At 40.8% G+C, this 22,561-nt stretch overlaps 1 protein-coding gene and 1 long non-coding RNA gene across 4 annotated transcripts in view; one reads left to right on the top strand and one right to left on the bottom strand.

The window, feature by feature from the left end:
• LOC117664199 (AGBL carboxypeptidase 4) overlaps window positions 1–22,561 on the top strand; it is an 836,143-nt gene that overhangs the window by 277,344 nt on the left and 536,238 nt on the right. The gene's annotated exons all lie outside the window — the stretch shown is intronic.
• On the bottom strand, window positions 3,654–7,880 carry LOC117664202 (uncharacterized). Its single transcript, XR_004590956.2, has 2 exons — window positions 7,820–7,880; window positions 3,654–4,536 (listed from the first exon to the last, which is right to left on the bottom strand). It is a non-coding gene; the product is annotated as an uncharacterized LOC117664202 (long non-coding RNA).

Raw genomic sequence — 22,561 nt, 5'->3', positions numbered from 1 at the left:
TTCAGGAGCTTGGTTGGGAATCAACACATGCAAAGACTTTAATATAATATAGATGGTAAGGAAGATAACTTGCATTGAGATATGTAGAAAGCATTGCTTTTTAAAATCGAGAATGAGGTTACATTTGGAAGTAGCTCCCTAATTTGCTGGAGTATAAGAAGGGGAAAAAGATGCAGCCAATCAGACTTGCAAGTTTCTGCTATTGTAATTAATCTTAATAGAAGTAGCTTCAGCTTTCCCAAGGAGCTGATTTCCTAGTCTGGTCTACCTAGTGGGAATCTTGCCAGACTGATTTTGGAATCTTGGCTCTTACAACTACATCCATTTCATTCACATGCTAATTTGACACACACTGTCTTTGGAAATATGTATTTCCTCAGAGTTCTTGTACCCTTTACTCTGTGCTTAAGTCTTCCTGACTCAATTCTTACAGATTTATACTACCAGTTTGCAATTCTCCATAATTATCAACCCTTGCTTTCATTTCCTATATACTACTCCTATTATATTTGTAAATGCATGAGGAATGTTTAACAAAGGAATGCACTGAATAAGATTTAGTGAATCTGCATGTATATTTTGAAGCTATTTAATAGTCTGGAAACATTCTACAGGTAGTCCTCGGCTTATGACCACAATTAAGCCCAAAATTTATGTTGCTAAATGAAACATTTGTCAAGTGAGTCCTGCCCCATTTTACAATCTTTATTGCCCCAGTTGTTAAATGAATCATCACAATGTTAAGTTAGCAACATGGTTGTTAAGTGGATCTGGCTTCTCCATTGACTTTGCTTGTCAGAAAGTCACAAAAGCTGATCGCATGACCCCGGAACCCTGCAACCGTCATAAAGATGAACCAGATGAATCAATGAATGCAGCATGGCGATGCTGCAAAGGTTGTAAATGTGAAAAACGATCATAAGTCACTTTTTTCAGTGTCATGGTAACTTTGAACGATCATTAAATGAACTTTTGTAAGTTGAGGACTACCTGTACTTACCAGTTTATTAAAACTGCCATTCATATAAATGATAATTTGTGCTACAGATAAAGAAGAGAAAGAACTTTAAAAGCAGATACATGAATGTTGCTCTGTCACTGGTTTGTGTGGATTGGACAAAATATTTTGCTGGCTGGTTCTGATAATGCCTGTTTACATCAAGAATCCCACATGAGTCAACTTCTGGGCTACCATGGCAGACTGAGCACAGCTCTGCTTTTTGTAGAGCTGACGAATGTGGCCAAAATAGGAGCCATGAAGGGATCGGTTGTCGGAATTCTTCTCCAGACTAAGGAGGAGGTAAAGAACACCCATGCTTGACTCCATACAGATGCTCCCAGCAAAGAGATTGTGGGGGAAAAACATTCTCCAGTGGGATTTGAGAGTCTAATCTTGTCGAAGCCACACTCACCACCTTTTAAAGAGACTCTTCCTCTCTTAATCACTTTAGGAAGCTGCTTATTACTAATTTCTTAGGAGTTAAGAACTTTCCCAAAGTTCTTACTGTAATTCACTGGCAGATTTTTCCTTCTGTCCTGGACGAAAGCAGCTTTGACTAAGTTTAAGGATTCAGAAGAGAAGCTTTACTTTTTGAAAAACTGTAAAAGTGGTTCTAGAATGTTGATTTTGGAAAGTTAAGGAGCTAGATGGATTTGAAAGAATATTTCCTGTGGGGTGTTTAAAAATTTATAAAATAGTATGTGAAGTCTTTGAAATTAAATGGTAAGAAATTCTTCTGTGGCAAAGTTTTGCTGACTGAAAATAAACAGATGATAAGAGCGGACTTGAAGGCTGGCCACAGGGAACCAGAAAGAACAAAGACTATGTTAAAGGAGAATAGCCCCATCAATACATGGAACTACATCATTTGACTATAGAATTGCTTGGGAAAATTTTACTCAAAATTTACTTACAAGATTGGGTGGCACTATAGTGTAAGGACAATAGATTTTACTGGATAAAACAGAAACGCAATTGCTTAACGCATTGTAACGCATTGTAAGCCGCTCTGAGTCTCCGGAGAAGGGCGGCATATAAATCAAATTTAAAAGAAACAAAAAACAAAAAAACCCGAGACTGATCTGAATGTGGATTTGGAGATTTTTAAAAAATGCTGGATTACAAAAGTGATTTGGAAAAAGATGTTGTGATCTGAAAATGGATTTTAAAATGATGATTTAAAAGTGATATGGAAAATGATGTCAGAATGAATTTACAAATGAAACCAGATGATGTTTTAATAATTAAAGGGGACATATAGGTAATAAATCAAAAGAATAACAGGAAAACCTGCTTTGAATTTACAAAAACAATATGTGGAACCAAGGAAATTCTCTCTGAGACGAGACAAAATCAACTGTGATTGAGACTGTGTCCCAAGAAGGACATAGAGAAACTGACAAGAAATTAACTTGTGGGCTAAATTAACTATTTGATGGGACTAAAGATAGGGCTTTTTAAAAATGAAAAGAAGATATATAAAGTGTATATCTTGTAATCTGACTATTGATAAGGGATGAAATATGGGAAGAAGAGTTTTTTTTAAAAAATCAAAGTACTAAAGAAGTTAGACAAATTGTTTATACATGTCTGGAGGGACTCGGAGACATCTTTTATATACCTTCTTTCTCTTTTCTTTTTATCCTTTTTTCACTTTTTTTTACAAATTTGTATGTTTTTCTTAGTTTGTATTTTTTTGATCTTTGTATTTCTAAATTTTAATGAGTTTATTTTAAAAACCCTGCATGAATTATTGAGAATACTGTGCATGTTTCAAAGTTGATTTTTCCATTTCCTCAGCATAGTATGAAGAAATAAATGTAGTTTCATAATATTTTTCTTTGTAATAGAATAATAAGATTCTAAGTAGTGCCTTCAGGCAGGGCTGTGGAGTCGGGAGATAAATGTTCCGACTCCGACTCCTCAGTTTTTTGTACTTCCGACTCCGACTCCAGGTACCCAAAATTTCCTCGACTCCGACTCCTCGACTCCGACTCCGACTCCACAGCACTGCCTTCAGGAAGAAAAGTGTCTATTCTCAGTTCTACGTCAAGTTGTAGAAATAGATAAGCAAGATTTGTTATTCTTATAAAAATATTTATTCTACTTTGCTTTATTCTTAGAAATAAAACAAATTTTATGTAGGTAGAAATCTTCCTTTGACAACTCTTGTAAATGAAAAAGCAATAACTAAATACCTGATTTGTCTCTCAGATTGTTATGATTTGTTTTATGCCAGGAAAACTGGAGGAACAGAGTAATTAGCACTGGGCTATATGTTACGTTGTTTACTGTCAATCTATATAAGCTTCTGTTGTATTAAAACAATTATGGTGCCTTTCCAACATCACAGTAAAATTGTTGTTGTTTCTGTCATTTACTATTTGCTTGACTATGTTTATGAAAAAATGATACATGATTAATAACTGAAGGAATGAGCAAGTCAAACTAATAAAGACTCCTAGAATGAATTGAAATTATATTACATATATTAACTTCTTTCCCCAGTGGAACATTAATTTTGGACTACTAAATGAAAAAATAGTTCCCTGATCATAATTTCAGAAATAGAAATTATTGGGTTGATTCACATTATTTTATCAAAATTTGCTCGCTTTTTCCCGCTAAATTAAATAGAAGTTCATAGCCAGTGAAATTATGAAGCTCTAGTTTTAATAGCCACTTTTATAAACAGGTAGATTTTAAGCAATATAAAAATCTAACAAATGTATTCCAGCCTCCACTTGTCAAATGTCCTTTATTTGAAGGCTACTAGGAGAATTTTGCAGAGAATCTTCTTTGGTTATCAGCTGCATTTGTGTATGGATAGATTGACTGGATCTGTGTAAGTGGGGAAAGTGATATTTGTGTTTTATCAGGATTAATTAATTAACAATCAACAATCATGCTTAACCTCTGCTTGAAAATTACCCCGGTAATGAGTTAGACTCAAACCCTTTAAATTTTGGTTTGGAGCCTGTTTTGTCTACTTCTGGATCCACAACTTCTAATAATCAATACCATTGTTATCTCAGGATGTACTTCTTTTGCTTTCCATGGTCTTACACAAATGAAGGTCAAAGAGAACTCAAGCTCCAGTGTCAGGCTTTGCATCAGAAATAGTGTTAACTCTCAGTCATCCAAACATTTTGCCCCCGTATTCAGAAATTGCTTACAATACAAGCTCATAAATATAGCGCAAGTAGATAAAGCATTTATGTATGTATTTGTTCCACATTACATTCTAGGCCTTTTCATTTCTCTTTTCTCTATCAATAACAATTTGATTGTTTCGTTTTTAGCCTTGAGACTGAGAACCACCTGCTCAGTGTTTATATAACAGTTGTATATAGTCTGAAAATCACAGGTTGTCATTTCACCAGCTTCCGCGATTATGACTAGGAAATTCTTTTCCCACTCATATCCTTTCTTCCATCAATACAGACACAAGAAAATTACATTTCTCAAGATTCTTGATCTGGTATGCCACTTCTACATCTGCTATTGAGGGTTCCTAAAAGAAGAAAGAAGGATTCCTAAAAGAAGAAAGAGGTGCCAATATCACCATTACAGCATTGCGTTGTGACTAGGTGCATTTAAGAAAATGAAAGAAATTGCAAATCTCCTATTTCCAAAATTCACAGAGAAGGCATGAGTATCAAGAGATGAGAAAGGATGATTCAACAGCTTACTTATTCTTAACTATTTGCTTTGCTGTCAAATGAATTTAGTTGCTATTTGCTCAAGGAAACATCCAAGTAACACAAGAGCAATTTACAAATTGCTAATCCAGGTCCATTTTTTTTAAATTGGGTGGTTCCTGCATTTCCTGAAACTTACTTAGTAGTCCAGAATTATAGAAAATATGGAAAGTTTTAACTGTTCTCCAGAATGCTTTAAGAGCCAATTCTCTGAAGACTAGATTGTGGTTTGATAAATTGTTCAAAGTAATTAGTGAACTTTGTTGGTCAATTAGTGTTCTCTTGAAGTGATACTTAGAATTATATCTTCTTGGGTTATATTTCTTCTTATATTAAGTCCAAAATAATTAATAGCAATTAATAGGAATTGCATTTAGAAAACATCTTTCAATCAAAATAACAGTCACATGGAAGATCATTTAAGTTATTCTCATTCCATTTTGCAATATCGGTATTGTTTATGTGACTAAATAAGTATAAAATATCTACACATAACTGGTTTTATAACTGATTTTTAGACCTGAAGTTTATTAAAAACATATGAGAAGGAGTTCAGAAATAAGATAGTATTTTATTATATTCACTGAAATTGAATTGTATAATAAATAGTGTAGCAGATGGCAACCTTTGGGGGAGGGGCAAAGGTCTAGTAGAATTGATTATATCTTACTCATGCAACCTTTTTAATCTGGTAATTTCATTTAAAGTTGGTCTGTTGCCAGACAGCAGTCATTCACTGCTATTACTTTATCTGGATGTTGGCCCTCTAATAGCTTCCTTAGTTATTTCTACTTGGTTTAGGAATAATGGTATAGGTTTAGTTGTTCCTAGAATTAGGAATTCAAATCCTCGTTCTTAGAATTAGGTGATTTCTTTCCTTGCCATGACTTTATGCAGAAAAATAGCAATAGCACTTAGACTTATATACCATGCCATAATGCTTTACACACTGTCCGGGTGGTTTGCGAAGTCAGCATATTGCCCCCAACAATCTGGGTCCCCATTTTACCAACCTCAAAAGGATGGAAGGCAGAATCAACCTTGAGCCATTAAAATTTCTGTTAGTGGGTAGAGTCAGTTTGCAATACTGCATTTTAACCACTGTGCCATCATGCTCCAATGCTTTCCTAATATTAATCTCTTATAAATATGCATACTTTTCATATGCTTTCTGTACTGTTTTACATTTTTATTCTTTCTTTTACAGCTGTCTAATAAAGTTTTATACACATGCATGTGAACGTATTCACTGTGATTTAGACATTTAGTTGTTTAGTATTTTACTCATGAAGTAATTTTATAATTTAGTCAATTAGTTTTAAGTATTTAAATGTTTTAGTATTCTATCGCTGGTATTATAGTGCTTTGTAGTTTGAACCATTTTATTTATTTCTATTAATTATCTAAGAGATGAATATTAAAGGCATGTGGAAAACTACATTACTTCTGGCATCCTATCTTAGATTTGAAGAATGTCTTTTGTGCTTTAAAGTTATGTGGCAGCATTTTGGCCACTTTGCACTGTTCTAAACTACATTAAGGAAATGGTTGCTGTTTTGTTCAAAAGAACTGTCAGATTTATTCCGTGAATGAAATAAGCTAATTGACCACATTCTTTTGAGTTACTAAACCAGGAGGACTTTTTAAAAATAGATTTTCAGACCATGTCATTTTTGTATATGTTTTTTCATAAATTCATTCACTCTGCATTTGCACTGATTTTTTTTAAAAAAAGTTTTTAAAAAACATTTATGTTTGCTTAACCAAACATCTTATTATTTTTCTATCAATATATCTACTTAAAATAAGCATTTTAAACCTATTTTGATCACTTTGTTTTTTACTGTATCTCCCTTTTTAGAAAAGTCAAGGTTAAGAGATAATTAACCAATATGAATTCTTCCAGAAAGTATAATTAAATTCATTAATATCAAAATTTACAATGTTTTTTATGCATCTCACCTCCCAGGGTTGTTGTTTAATTATTTATTTAATATGCTACCCATCTCCCTATTCAAAATGATTCTGGGCATTTTATAATCTCATAAAAGCATAAGTATAAAAAATATTAAAAGCATTAAAACCAATAATTAAATGAAAGTTGAAAACCAAGAGCATCAAGGCTGGGCTTTTATCTCTCACTCAAACAACCACCAATCAGGGCCCCAAATCACCTGGTAGAACCAGGTTTTAAGGCCCTTCCAGAAGACTAGAAGGGTTGAGGCAGATCTCATCTCCAGTGGCAAGCTGTTCCAGAGGCACGGGCCATGGCAAAAAAGCCTCTTCTCCTAGATTCTGCCAGTCAAAATTCCTTGGTCGATGGGGTTAGCAGAAGGCCTCTTATAGGGGAAAGTCTTCAATAAACCAAGTGAGTGAATTCATTCAGTTTTTAAATTACTGTGATACAATACCTTTTTCTCCTTCCAATTGAACAATTGAAAATTTCAGAAGTCTAATTCAAGTTTAATTCAAGAGGTATCACAAACTCTCCTTTTTATTGAATAGCTACCTACACAGAAAGAGACACAAATGATTTCTTTATCTGAAAAGTAGGCTAATTCTTTTTTTTCAAGGAGCTTACTTTTACAGTAGGAAATGTGTGTGTTCTTTTTAGTAGAGAGATTCTAATTTTCTTTTTATTTTGGTGTGATATGTATTAAAATCAGGCCTGTTTTCTTTATGGAAATCTTGGTGAATTGGCTTATTTTTATTTCTATAGTTTTCAATTACACACTAAATGCAGATGCAACTCATAAATTTATTTTAGTTTCCATACTACAGAACATGAAGATACTAAATGCTTTGAAATTCTTACATTCCTTGCTCCATCATTAATATAGACATTTTTGTAGCTTTTATTTCTAGAGGTTCCCACTTATCAAAAAGCTTCTTCTACTACATTCACAATGAGCAAATTCTAGCTTCATTGGAGTTTTTCTTTTTCTCACTAAACTGTTACTTTGGATGCTGTGTCTAGAACTGTCAGACAACTGCTAATTCTATACTACATGCATAGGAACCCAGAAAGTTAATTTGAAATAAAACTGTAGAGGAGCATTTTTTGTTTTGTCCAAGTAAGTGAAAGTTTACAGGAGTGGATTGAGAAAAAGAAAATTACATGAACTTGGATGGTTCCTCTTTTGATAGTCAGCAGTTGACTTCTTAGCCACCTCACAACTGACAGATTTTTGAGCATTCTGGAAGCGTTACAGATCACAATGCATTCCTCCAGATTTGAATGATCTATTGCTTTATATAATGCATTCAAACAGCATTAATTAGGTTAGTGCCAGCATCTCCCTATTGTGTAAGAGAAGAATACTGATTCTCTTCTGTGAAAGTCTGCATATTTCTACTCAGTGTGCACAATGAAAATATTTTGTTTTTTGTTAGATTTATATTCTATTTTTCCTTCAGGAGCTCAAGGAAGCATACATAATACTTCCTTATCTAATTATGTGGCAGGTACTCGTAGGTATAAAAAGGGATAATGCAGAGATGATTTTAGAGGAGTTGTGAAGACTGTTGGCAAAATAATCTCCAGTATTTCTTGTGGAACGTATTTCCTGATCTGTCCTACATGGAAGGGACAGAAAGAAAAGAAAAGATTTCATGGAGCACTTAAATTCTCTTAACCTAATGGATAAGTGTGATTTCAACTGTAGTCTCATTTAATTTACAAAAATAACCTTGAATATCTTGAATCCTATGCCATGGATATATTCATTTGTCCTTCAGGACTGTTTCAGTGTTACTGTATCCCATGTGCAAAATGATTATGTATGAATATATTCAAAATAATAATGCTTTAATAATACTTGAGTGTCTTCTGGGCAGATAGGTAAGATACAAAATGAATGAATGGATAAATGAATTATGTATATGACTTGATGGAACTATACAGTGCCTGGGTTCATCTGCTTGACATTTCTGCTTTGTGTGCACTTTTAATTTTTGCTTTGAGCCTATGACACAATTGTTATCTGAATAATATTGCTAGATTTAATTTGGTGGTTCATGGTAAAGATAGAATTAATCTCTTGAAGGTGAACATTAGTGGAGTAGCATTGGCTACATTCATTTAGGTAGCATCTAACTGATTGCGCAATAAGCACTTAGACTAATGGAATTTTAAAGGCAACAATCATCACTGTAGAATAAAAAATGAATCTTCATGCTGTTCTTTTAAAAAAAGTTTCTGTTATTAATGAGAGACATATGGCTAAACTATCATGCACTACTTTGAAAATGGAATTTTTGAGTTCTGAAAGGGAATATTCGTCTATCAGTGCTTAACTTGTGTCAAGAGTGCTTTGCATAAAAAAGGACTTGGGGATAGAACCTAGTTATATAAAGCAAAGTTTCTTTTCATAGAATCCTTTTGTAGTACCAACATTAAACAGCTTCTTAAGTGGAAAATATTATGAATATCCTTTTAAAGGAAAGTCCTTTATTATATTTGATTTTCATTATTTATTTATTTTGCCCTTTGAAAAAGTTAAACAGCCTGAGATTCTACTTTCATATTGGCTGTTCCCAAGGGAAATTACTCACCCATACAAATGGTTTCAACTGGGTTACATGGCTTTCCTTTATGTCATGCATTTGTTCACTGACAGGTTATATAACACCACAGGCTATGTGTATCTGTATTCGAGTATAAAGATATATACAGATACAAAAAATTAAAATCTCGGGTGTTTTCCCACATCATTGTAAATAAATTGGTTAAAATATTTAAAATCCTGGTTAAAATCCCAGCTTAAAATCTTCTAAAAATCCTTACAGAGCACTCTGCAAGGTCCTTTAAAACCTCAGCTAAAATCCTACCAGTGACTTTAAAAGTTTTTCTTATAGCAACGTTTCGACAGGCTCACAACCCTGTCATCTTCAGGCTCTGTTTCATTTAGAAGCTATGGGTTGTCTGTTGCGTAGTCGGAGCTGTCGCTTATCTATATTTGCTGCTGCTGATGTATGCTGGCTAGCCTGCAACTCTGTGTCCCGATTGGAGGACTGCAGTTTTTCTTCCTGCTTCCTCATCCTAGCTGCTTGGCTGCGTGTTACCGGCCCAGCTTTCTCAGATTCTCTATTATTATCTGTCTGCTGTAGAGGGGAAAGTGTTAGATCAGGCGCAGGAAAGGAAGACTGGACCAGCTCGATACATTAATAACTTTATTAGGTACAAAGTAACGAGTCAAGACTGCTGGCGCGCTGCCGGAGCTCTCCTTATATTCGCTCCCGGCAGACGCACCGCCCCTTGACAGGGATTCAAATTTCCCGCCCGATGGCTGGCAGCCAATCAGGGCGGATGTCCTTATAAGGACATAACACTCCTCCCCCCTTAGTCCGAAATGTCAATCTCGTTCACAAAAGTCACGTAATCGCGCAGGTACGCCGGACGCCTCGGCACCCTAGCTGACCTGCGCAGTCTCACTTCTCCTCCGTCTCCGACCTGGAAGGACGGGGCTCTTTCGTCTCCTGGTTCCCTCTCCGGAACCGGGCTCGGTTCGGCTGTCGAGTGAGCGGGGCCACCCCCAGCGCCTCCGGCCGGACCGCAGACCTTGGATGGCTGGTCCTGGTGGTCTTCCTCCTGGCCTGTGGATCTCTCGCCTCGTCTCGGTTGCTCAGTTCCGACCCGGGAAGAGCGTCTGAGTCTTGGTAAGTCCATTTCTTGCTCCTCCCTGGTCTCCCGGGCGCTGTGGTTCGGTCTCGGTCCGGCTTGCTGCCGCTCGGTTGGTGGTTCCGCTCGGTTCGGGTGGTGCTGGCTTGCGTTGTTGTCGTTGTGCCGTCCGACCTCGCAGGGGTGGCGTTGGTCCCCTCGGTTGGGCTGGCGTTGGTCTACCTCGTCTGGTCGGCGGTGGTCGACCTGGTCGGGGTGTTGTTGCGGCGCTACCTCTGCGGGGCGGCGGAGGTCTCCCCTGCCGGGGTGGTGCAGGTCTCCCTGGCCGGGTTGTTGTCGGCTTCCCCTTCCCCCTAGTCCCTGGTCTACCGTTGGTTGGTGCCTGGGGCCATCCGGGTCGGGGTGTCGTTTCTTGGCTGTCTTCTGTGATGGGCGGGGGTCCCCCACGTCGGTGAGTCGTGTGCCACCCTCGCCCGTGGGTCGTGGGGTGCCCGTCTTGGCTGGGTCCCGGTCTACTCGCCTGGAACTGCAGTCTCCCTGGCTGGGCTGGCATAGGCTGCTGTAACTGGTGGGGTGCGCTGCTCCTCCTCTGGGCAGGTCCCGGTCTACCTGCGGGCTGGGTTGGTGGTCCCTGGCCTTGCCGTGCCCGGTGCCCACCTGGCTGGGTTGGTGTTGCCATCCCCCGTGCGGTTGGCCCCGGTCTACCTCGCTGGGCTGCCGACGTGACAGCATCTGGTAGTGGGCTGGGCCGACCTTGTCGGGGTGGTGCTGCTCTGCCTCGCAGGGGTGTGGTAGGCCTACCTCGTCGGGGTGTCGCAGGCCTACCTCGCCGGGGTGTTGTAGGCCTACCTGGTCAGGCTGGTTTTCATGTGCTCCCCTCCACCTTTTTCGGAGTTGGTCGATGTGGCGTCTCGTGAACTGTCCATCTTCCAACTCGACGATGTAGGATTTGGGCCCGGTTGTGCTGGCAATTTTCCCCTTCAGCCATTTAGGAGAGCCGCTGAAATTCAGCGCGAAAATTGAATCTCCGTTGCTGAAGGCGTGAAGCGGGCGGCTGGCGGTTGCGGTCACTTCCGGGCTGTATTGGGGGTGCAGCCGGTCCAAGGGTGACCTCAACCTTCTGCCCATCAACAGTTCGGCCGGGCTCTTGTGGGTGGTGGCGTGTGGCGTGATGTGCTGGGTGAGGAGGAAATTGTCTATGCGCTCTTGCCAGTCCCCCGGGCCCATTTTGGTGAGGGCCTCTTTGGTCAGTCGGACCATGCGTTCAGCTTGACCGTTTCCGGCCGGCCTGTAAGGGGCGGACAGGGCGTGGCGGATGCCCAGTTCTGCCAGGAAGGACTCCATGGCCAGGGATGTGAGCTGGGGGCCGTTGTCTGAGACCAGCACATCCGGTAGACCATGTGTGGCAAAGAGGCGGCGCAGGGCTCGGATCGTTGCGTCTGTTGTGGTAGATGCCATGGGCACCACCTCGAGCCATTTGGAGAAGGCATCTACCACGATGAGGAGGTGTCGCCCTTGCATCGGACCCGCGAAGTCGATGTGGATCCTCGACCAGGGGTTGCTGGGGGTCTCCCACTTCGCGACTTCGGATTGCGGCGGCGCTGGGCGAACTTCTTGGCACGGGTCACATCTGGAGACCCATTGTTCAATGTCTCTGTCCATGGAGGGCCACCAGACATAACTCCGTGCCAGGGCCTTCATGCGGACAATGCCCGGATGCCCCTTGTGCAGGGTCTCTAACGTCCGCCGTTGCAGAGTGCTTGGAATCAGCACCCTGTCTCCCCATAGCAGACAGCCTTTTATGGTGGACAGCTCCTCCTGTTTCCTGGCGAACGGGCTGAACCTTTCCTCTGGCTTTTCCGCTGGCCACCCTCTGAGGATCCAGGACTTCACTTGGCGGAGTGTGGGGTCCTTTTGGGTGTGGACGGCCACATCTGCGGATGACACCGGGCAGCTGGCGTCGTCATCAATGTGAAGTAGGTGGAGCGTGGGGGCTGGGTCTTCGACCGGCTTCTTCGACGGGCATCTGCTGAGAGCGTCAGCATTTCCTATGGCTGTGCCTGGCTGGTGCACGAGCCTATAGGAGTAGCCAGCTAGGAAGATGGCCCATCTCGTCATTCTTGGGGACATGAAGGTCGGGGTTGGTTGGTCGCCTGCGAAGAGTCCCAGGAGAGGCTTGTGGTCTGTGACTATGGTGAAGCGTCTTCCGTAGAGGTATTCGTGGAAGCGCTTCACTCCAGCCACGATGGCCAGGGCTTCTTTGTCCAGCTGGCTATAGTTCCGTTCTGCGCCGGACATAGTCTTTGAGAAGTACGCGATTGGGGCTTCCGAGCCATTGGGCAGTTCGTGGCTGAGAACTGCCCCCACCCCGTAAGGCGACGCATCGCAGGTCAGTCTGATGGGGAGCGTCTCGCTGTATTGGATGAGGACGCTTTTGGACGTCAATAGTCCTTTGATGGCCCGGAATGCCGCTTCCTCTTCCGGGCCCCACTTCCAGGAAGCCGATTTCCCCAGCAGGCGGTGGAGTGGCTCAGCAACTGTGGCTTTCTGTTTTAAGAAAATGGCGTAGAAGTTGAGCAACCCAAGGAAAGCCTGAAGCTCCGTTTTGTTTTTTGGGCTTGGAGCTTCATGGATTGCTTCCACTTTTGATTTGGTGGGGTGTATGCCTGTGCTATCAATGAGGAAGCCCAGGAACTCGACTTCCTGTACTCCTATGATGCACTTGTCCCGCCTGACCCTCAAACCCTTGGCCTTGAACCGCTGCAGGACAAGCCTGAGCCTTTCAAGGAGTTGGGCTCTTGAGTCACCGGAGATGAGCACATCATCGAAGTAAGGCACCACCCCTGGAACGCCTTGGAGAAGGCGTTCCATCATGGATTGGAAGATACCAGGGGCAGCGCTGACTCCAAATTGGAGGCGGTTACATTTAAATGCCCCTCTGTGCGTGACAATTGTTTGAGCCTCCGCCGTTTTGTCATCCACTGGCAGTTGCTGGTAAGCCTGGGCCAGGTCCAGTTTCGCGAAAGTTGATCCAGATCCCAGGGAATGCAGCAGATGTTGCACCACTGGGACTGGGTATGCGCTCTGTGCCAATGCCTTGTTGATGGTACAACGGTAGTCAGCACAGATGCGCACAGACCCATCATGCTTCAGTGGGGTCACAATGGGGGTCTCCCATGAGGCATGATCGATCGGTTCCAGGACGCCCTGGGCGATCAGCTTATCCAGCTGTTCATCTACTTTAGGCCGCAGGGCAAATGGAACTCGGCGGGGCTTGAGCCTGATTGGGGTGATTCCCTTGTCCAGATTAAAGGAGATTGGCCTCCCCACAAATTTCCCCAGCTTACCATCGAAGACTTCTTTGAACTCTTCGATGATGGAGTCGAGTTCATCCCTGCGGATCTCGTGGATGCCCTGAAGTGAAAGTCCTAGCGGCTTGAACCACTCCACACCCAACAGGTTCGGTCAGCTGTGCTGCACGATGGTGATGGGTAGCTTTCCGTCGAAGTCGTTGTACTTCACGTGGATGGTGGCTCTGCCTAGGATTTCAATGGGGTTTCCGTTGAAGTCCACAAGTCTCGCTTTCGGGGTTTTCAGCTGGGTCCTTTTGTATGCCGGTTTCAGCTGTTGTAGGTGCTGCCAGTCCATGATGGAGTAGGCGGATCCGGAGTCTACCTCCATCTTGCACGGAGACCCCTCTGCTAGCAGCGTCACGTGGAACTTGGTGGTCCCCTCGTCGCTTGTGTGAGCAATGGTGGTGGTCTGGTGCACTGTTCTGTTTCGGGGATATTCCTCCTCCCCGCGCCGGGACTGGTTTGAGGACCGTTTGGATGTCCTCTGGTTATCTTTGCGATTTTCCCGGAATCGTGGTCTGGGCGGTTCCGGGGCCGGATCTGTGGCTCTGCAGGCCTCGGCGATGTGCCCCCTCTTCAGGCATCGGCGGCAGGTCGCGTCCCTCCATCTGCAGTTTGCCCTGGGGTGGTCGCCTCTGCAACTGCCGCATCGTTCTTCCCGGTTGCCATGCTGTGGGTTTTCCCGCCTGGGGAGGTGGGAAACCTTGTGGACGGCCCTTTCCTCATCCGACTCGGATTGCGTGGTTGCCTCGTCTGATGAGGTCAGGCCCGACTTGTGGATCTTATGGATCCCTCTTGCTTTTACCATTGCGGCGGCTGCTTGCTCTGATGTTTCAGCCGCTGTTGCTTCGTCGAGGACGTCTTTGAGCGGGATCCTCTTCCGGCTGAGGAACTTTTTCTGCAGCCCCACATCTCTCATGCCAAAAACAACGCGGTCTTGGATGGCGTTGTCCACGTTATCGAACTCGCAGTTGGCAGCGAGTTGGCGAAGTGCTGCCACGAATTCCTTGACGGATTCACCTTCCCGCTGGTTTCTTTGCTGGAAGGTGAACCTGTTCACGATGGGGGTGCCTGTAGGTGCGTAATGCTCCTGTAGGACTTCCTGCAGGTCGTTCCAGGACATCTCCTCAATGTCCCTGGGTGCCACGAGGTCAATTGCCATCTCTAGGACGTCCGATCCGCAATGAGCCAGGAAGAGGGCTCTTTTCCTCTCATCGTCGAGGTTCTGGTATCCATTGCCTCGCAGGAACTGCCGGAATCGGACCATGTATGACCTCCACTTCTCCCGGGCTGGGTTGAATGGGTTCAGCGCGGTCATCGGGGCTTGCGGGGTAGCCATTCTGGAAGTCGCTGTGGTGTAGTGACTTCAGCTAGGTGGGCGATCGTGCCAAGAGTCTTGTTCGGGTTCTTCTCTCAAGTCCTTCGTCGCCAGTGTTAGATCAGGCGCAGGAAAGGAAGACTGGACCAGCTCGATACATTAATAACTTTATTAGGTACAAAGTAACGAGTCAAGACTGCTGGCGCGCTGCCGGAGCTCTCCTTATATTCGCTCCTGGCAGACGCACCGCCCCTTGACAGGGATTCAAATTTCCCGCCCGATGGCTGGCAGCCAATCAGGGCGGATGTCCTTATAAGGACATAACAGAAAGGATTCTGGTAGGCATCACAGCACCCTTGATTGTTAGTTGAGATCTCAGCCTGTCTTCTGGCTCGATCCTCTCTCTCTTCTTATTGCTAGCCACCCTCTGCAGAACGGGGAAGAATTCTGGCAGGCCTTGCAACACAACTGGTTGCTTGTTGGAATCTCTGCCTCTCTTTTGATGTTAACACTCGAGTTTCTCTCGAAACAGGTCCCCAAATACTTGATAACCTAGAGGCGTCGTCTTGTCTGTTCATATTCTGTGGCCTCTTTTCAATTTCGATGGCCTCCCTGATTATTCTTTTGTTGAGATGTTCCTCTTTCGCCACTGTTCTGGTTTTATTAAAATCAATATTGTGTCCCGTGGCTTTCATGTGTTGTACCAAAGAAGAAGTTTGCTCTTCTTTCCTCACTCCATTTTTATGTTCTTCTAATATACATACATACATACATACATACATACGTACGTACGTACGTACGTACGTATGTATGTATGTATGTATGTATATGTATTTGAGTACTGTTATTGTTCTGTATTTGAAATAATGACAAAATAGGTATGTGGAGGAATGCTAGCTTTCAGACTTCAATTTAAAAGATTATCTTTCTTGAAAAAGCACAAGGTTATTCTGTGGTACATCAGAAGTCAAATTTAGTCCAAACATTTGAATGATTTGTATAATTATATGTGATTTCTTCTAAGCATCGTGTAGTTTATGCATTTAAATTCCAGTGTCACAATTCTTCGGTCAGATGGGAGAGTCGTTTTTCCATTACTCCATCATTGATATTAAATATAGAATCTCAGTAGCATTTCAGTGATAACCAAATTTCTGAGGAACTTTTAAATTGTTAGTTTCAGATGCCCTTAGAATCATTTAACTGTCATGCTATTAAACTATTTTGCAGCCATATTTATTATCCCCAGATGCCTCCTGGGCATAATAAATGGACATTCTGAGGTAATAAATATGATGGCATCTGGTATTGTTGCTTTGCTCAGTGCTTCTCTTGTGAATATAAGACTCTTATTTCCTTCTCTCTCCTGTCAATTCCCAGTCCTTGTTCCACCTTCAGTATTTGTGCCAGCAGCTTGTTGGGGATACAGGGCCCCTTGCTATGGGCAGTCCAATGAGACTGGCAGAAGAAAATCATAGTGGATATGCACATAAAGGGTTCTGCTATGTAGTGAGAACCCGCAATCTGTTCAGCCATTCTTTCAATATACAAAGACATTCACATGAACTCCATACAGTATAATCTTCAGATGCTGAGCCTCAATCTCAGTCCCTGATGCCTGGAAAAGCTTTGGAAACTTAGCATTTCAGCAAAAGAGCACTAGACACTAACACTACTTTATGTTATGCTGACTGCAGTTTCTCTGAAATGCTACCATTTAAGTGCAGTGTGTTAAGAAGCATTGAGATCAATGACAACCTATAACCCCATTGTGAGCATGCACGTCCTTAACAGTGAATACTGACTTGTACCTGCTTTCTTACAACTTCTTGAAGTGTGGTTCAAGCAATAGAAAAAGCACTCAGGCACTTGCAAAAATGCATATATGTACTAGAGATGTTATGGAATCAGTCCAGATATTTTGTCCAAGAAGACTTTATACGTCTAACTTTCAAACAAATATTTTTCCTTAAAACACATTAGTTACCTGACTTAAAAACTGCTTGCTGAGTTATAAATCACAGGGTTCATGTGACAATATGTAAAAATCATTCAAATTTTGTTTTATTTGTTTATTTATTACACTGATTTGTAGACTCCCTATTTCTGTGGCCTTAAGATGGCCAAAAATGCAGCACTACAAGATACTTGTAGTACAATCATTGATGCAATCAAATAGTTCTCTGTTAGGCATCCTGTAGATCAGATGCTCTACAAAAGAATCTGGTTTTAGGTAGCTTCTAAAGGCTAGGCAGTTGGACCATTTTGTAACTTAGGGGGTAGGGGTGTTTCCAAGTATGGGGGCCGCAAGCAAGAAAGCATATTCTTGGTCCCCATCCTATTTTCTCCTAATGGGTGGGTATCCTCAGCAAACCAACCCTACAGTATACAGGGGATGACTTTTCAGAGAGAAATTCTTGCAGGTACCTAAGACTGAAGCCATGTAGGGCACTTTGAATTGGAACAGAAAACAACTACAACATTGATCCTTTGTAATGATATCTGCTATCAACAGTCAATCTGGGTCTGCAAATTGAGCAGCTCTAAGATTCTAATTGGTAACATGTATGATCTTTGGTTTATATTTTATTGAAATATTCTTTTTTTTTTCTTTATCTGGATGCTGAATGTGATTCTGCAGAGTTTTTTATTTCAAGGTTTACTGTGTTTCAGCTCATTTAATTAACAAGACTGCTTCTAAAATTATTGACCCTGCGATTGCTTACAGTAATTAGTGAGATAAAAATTGTATGTTTGTACATACAGATGTGCATAGATCTGGCACTGCTATCAACATAGGCAACAGAACTATGTAAATTATGTCTCAAACATTTTCCCCTCACCTGAGAATGTCTTAGTCCATCAAGCAAATGAAATGAAGAATTGCTGCACTTGAGCAAAATTTCCCTTGAGAGAATAAATTATATACAAACCTCCAAGGACATCCCTAAACAAAAGTGGATTGATGCTCATCTAATTTCTCATACTCTTTGTTTTGACCTTCATGTATGCACTCCTTAATGGAAAGTTATAACTCCTTTTTTTGAAAATCAACTCTTGCTCCTCACTGCTTTTCAGTACGTTTGCTTCATTCCCCCCCCCCAACAAATACAAACCAACATTGAATGAATTGAAAATTACAGATGCTTTTTTTTAAAGACAAGTTGTTTATGCATATCAGAAATCTGGAAGGATTTTTTAAAAAGATTTAAGTGCTTTGTCTGTTAGATTATATCCTGCCTTTCTTTCAGAAGCTAAAGCTAAAGATAGAATATCTCCTTCTATTTTACTCACAACAACCCTGTGAAGCAGATTGCGCTGAGAGTGCCAATTCCCATAATCGCTCAAGGATCAAAAATGAGACTAGAACCTGGGCCTCCCTGATACAAGCCCCACATCTTAACCACTATATCATGTGGGCTTTTAGTGCGTGTGTGAATATGTCTGTGTTTGTGTGTTTGTGTTAGGAATTCAGCTAGTATCCATGACAGGAATTGAACAGTGTGGGAAAGTATTTCAATTCAATTTACCTAATAATTTTTCCCTAATGCTTTAGAACTGTTAAACAATAATATTTAGTTGCAAAAGTCACATACTTGTAGATGATAAATATAACCTGTTTGCAGTAATCCTTGACAAGGTAATACATGTAATGGAAGCGCAAAACACAATGAAATAGAGTTTCCCTCTCTCAATTCTGTGGACCGCGTACATGTTGTTTACTTAGCAGAAAGTGGGTTGATTTTGCCTTTTCCTAGAATTCTTTGGACTTCCCAAAGCCCTGGGATTCCTAGGTGGTCTACAATCCAGGCCTGATCCAAAGACAGCATCAGTTAGTTTCCAAGAGCAGCCACAGTTGGGAGGTACTGCCCCATGCTTGTAACAGGTAAAATATTATTTTGTGTTTAAAACCAAGTATCTGACAATTATGTGTAATATCTTCTGCCCAAAAACGTTCTTTTTGTAACAAAACTATTTTCAAGCCTTTCTTTAATTAAACAGGCCGGGGGGGGGGGGGGACAGTTACATGATGGCAAATAAGCTGCTGCTGCTGCTAGAGATGGAAATGGCAAAACATTCAGATGTTGCATATATTTCTCCATAAATCTGTCAAACCATGTTTTCAGATTAATTCAAACAATGTCTGTATGGATTTTAATCTAAAATACTACTGTTTAAGCATTCAGACTGTGCATTCTGATACTGGAAGGGGGGAGGGAAAGAGATGGTGCTAACGACTGAAATTGCTAAATTTGCAGAAATATGAATCAAATTGGTTTGCTTAAAGTGCTGACCTCTTGCAATTCCCAAGCATCAGTGTCTTCCCCGATATTCACTTTTACACAGCTGTACCAAACTCATAGGTAATGGTCTAGGACTGGTAGAATTTTTAAAAAAATATCTACTACTTAGGAGTGGGTCTTACTCTATTCCCTGTGAAAGCCAAAATGCTGAAAGTTATCAGTCACATTGCTTGTATTCATGCTCCCACATGGTTATTCAGTGTAACATCTGGTATGGGATTGACGGTATCTTGTCATGAATATATCTTGAGTGCTGGTCAAGAAAAACAAAGAAGATGATCATGCATATATTGCTCATGTTGTGGTGGTTGGTGGGAAGCAGGCTGCTAATTAAAATACATGGGAAGAATGTGCTCCAATGCCCAAGCTTGTGCATAGGGGGTGAGGAGTGGGAGGAAAAGCTGTTTCAAGCTTTTCTAGACCTGTAACTCAATGGACTAGTGATAATGCTCCGGGAAATTTGTTTTTTTTTCCCCTGCCAAAACATATTTTCTTCAAAGTTCCCTGTCAAAGCCAAGATCTGGCTTCTTACCCGAATTGTGGAGGTGGAGTAGCAGTTCCAATATATTAGTTGATGCGCTGGCAGAGCCCAACTGGCAGCATAAGAACAGCTTCCATTTCTGAGATGTTCTGAGATGATCAGAGATAAAGTGATGTGTGATAATTTACTTGTTGTTTTGAATAGCTGATCATTGCTACGAAGTACGTAGATTGGGTGGTTTGAATCTATGGTAACAGAATAACAGAGTTGGAAGGGATCTTGGAAATTTTTTACTCCAACTCCCTGCTCAAGCAGGAGATCCTGTAACATTTCAGACAAATGATTGTCCAATCTCTTCTTAAAAACCTCCACTGATGGAGCACCCACAATTTTGTGGCTTTCATGTCTTTTTATCGTATTTAACTTTCAGCTTTCTATTCTCAAGTCTAACTCAAATAAGTTTCTTTGATCTTCAATTCTAATAGCTTGCAATCATTGAACCAGGTCTGTAATCAGAAACCATAAGAATATAAGGTGTTTTTTTTCTCCTTTTCCCTTCTCTGTCCACATGGAGTTCTCTTAATTTGGATGGTTACTGAACCAGTTCATTTTTTTAAAAAAACTGCCTATATATCTGCAACCATCTTAATGTATTGACTGTGCAAGATGATAACCATTCTAATACTCCATGATAAAGTTATAGAATACTGTACAAGTAGAAAATTAATGCCTTTTGAATGCACCGTAGAATTTTCTTCTGATGTTTGATAGTGGTCATCTTAAGTTTCTCTTAAGGAACCCAGAAGGCATCCTTAAACATTTATGGCATCTATTTTTTTCCCCTGATCAGCACTGTACGTCGTAAATCCTTGCAAAATCCTAATAGTACTAATACAGGTAGTCCTTGACTTACAACCATTCATTTAGTGATTGCTCGAAATTATAACGGAACTGAAAAAAGTGACTTATGACTGTTTTTTACTGTATGTCATACAACACTGTATGTCATAAACCATTGCAAACTTATAACCATTGCAGCATTCCCATGGTCATATGATCAAAATTGGGATGCTTGGCAACTGGTTCATATTTATGATAGTTGCAGTGTCCCAGGGTCATGTGATCGCCTTTTGCAACCTTCTGACAAGCAAAGTCAATGGGAAAGCCAGATTCACCTAATAACCGTGTTACTAATTTAACAACTGCAATGATTCAGTATGACAGAAAAGATCATAAAAGGGGACAAAACTCACTTAACATCTGTCTCATTTAGCAACAGAAATTTTGGGTTCAATTGTGGTCATAAGTCGAGGACTATCTATCATAAAATCCATAGGTTCATAAGTAGAGAGCCTTCTTGATTCAATTTTGTCACAATGACAATGGTCCTCTTAGGAATGGTGTGAGTTCCACGGTAGACAGCTACAACCTTAAACTGTCTACCGTGTACCTCACATCACCTAAGAGGTCTGTAAGGGGCATGCATAAGTGCACCAGTGTGCCTATTGTCCCTGTCCTACTATCCCCATTTATTTGTACTCATTTCCTGTGTTCATGTCCATGTCTATACTTATACCTGTTATCTCGTAAAATGTTTGACAAACTAACTAACTAACTAAATAAATTGTTGACAGGTCTAAGAGGAGTACCTTTATCATTTTGGCTGCTGCACAAACAGCCTGATATTTAAAAAAAAAACAGTCTACATGCTTGGGTATTTCCAAATTTCCATCTAACATCTATCTGTCTGTCTGTCTGTCTGTCAGGAGCCTGCAGTTCCTGACTCAGCAAGTGATCAATTAAAGAATATCCTTTTTATGCAATATGCTTACAGATTTAAGTAGCTGGACTGATGAGGATATTTGAGAAAGACTAAATCTAGCTGTAACAAAGCTACCTATTACATAGATACATAAAAAAATTCATATGTTGTGCAATATTAATCAGATTTGTAAATCTCTATGCGGAAACCTACTTTATACAAAATCTTAAACTCTTTGCCCTATAACTTTCATAAAGTGAAATATTTGAGATTTATAAAAATTTACATTGCATGGAAAACATAAATAAAATATTTCCCCCCTCCTTATAATACTAGAATACAGTGTCATCTAATACTGAAATTTAGAGACTTCCAATGAAGTTAATTCATGACAGACTCAATACAGTAAAGGAAATATTACTTCTACACTGCATAAAATTACCTGTAATCTGATTTAGAAAACTTAAAAGGGATATTGTACAAATACCGGGTGAAAAAAGGTAGCAGTAAGTATTAGATAGAAATAAGTAATCTACCGATTTGAAAGGAATATGTCACTATTCTATTGGTAGATATATGAACAGACACATAGTAGTTTTCAATTAACAAATCAATCTCAAATTTGCAACAACGCTTAGAACCGAGTAGAATGGACTGCTAGAATGAAGAGGAGAGCTTTTAGTCCAATGCATTTTAGAGTTAAATATATTGCACACCTTTCCAAGAAAAATTGAAATGTAGCTCTTAAAACTCCTACCATGCTTACCACTAAGTATGTTAAAGAGCACTTGACTATTTTAGTTTTTGCTAATATATGCTAAGCATCATGTATTTATTTCTTAACTTTTAATGAAAAGCATTTTGTATTATTAACTGACTGTATTTTAATGATAATCTCAGTGCATATACTATTAGCATACAAATATGAATACCCTTCAATGGTAATACCACTAAGATCATTTGCATTCATTACTTTTTATGCTATTAATATAAATATCACACTCCTATTCTCCGCTATTTTC

Source organism: Pantherophis guttatus, chromosome 3 (genome assembly GCF_059756535.1).
Source record: "Pantherophis guttatus breed Tessera chromosome 3, ASM5975653v1, whole genome shotgun sequence".
NCBI lineage: Eukaryota > Metazoa > Chordata > Lepidosauria > Squamata > Colubridae > Pantherophis > Pantherophis guttatus.
Note: the sequence above shows the minus strand (reverse complement) of the source record. Positions and strands in the feature narration are given on the sequence as shown.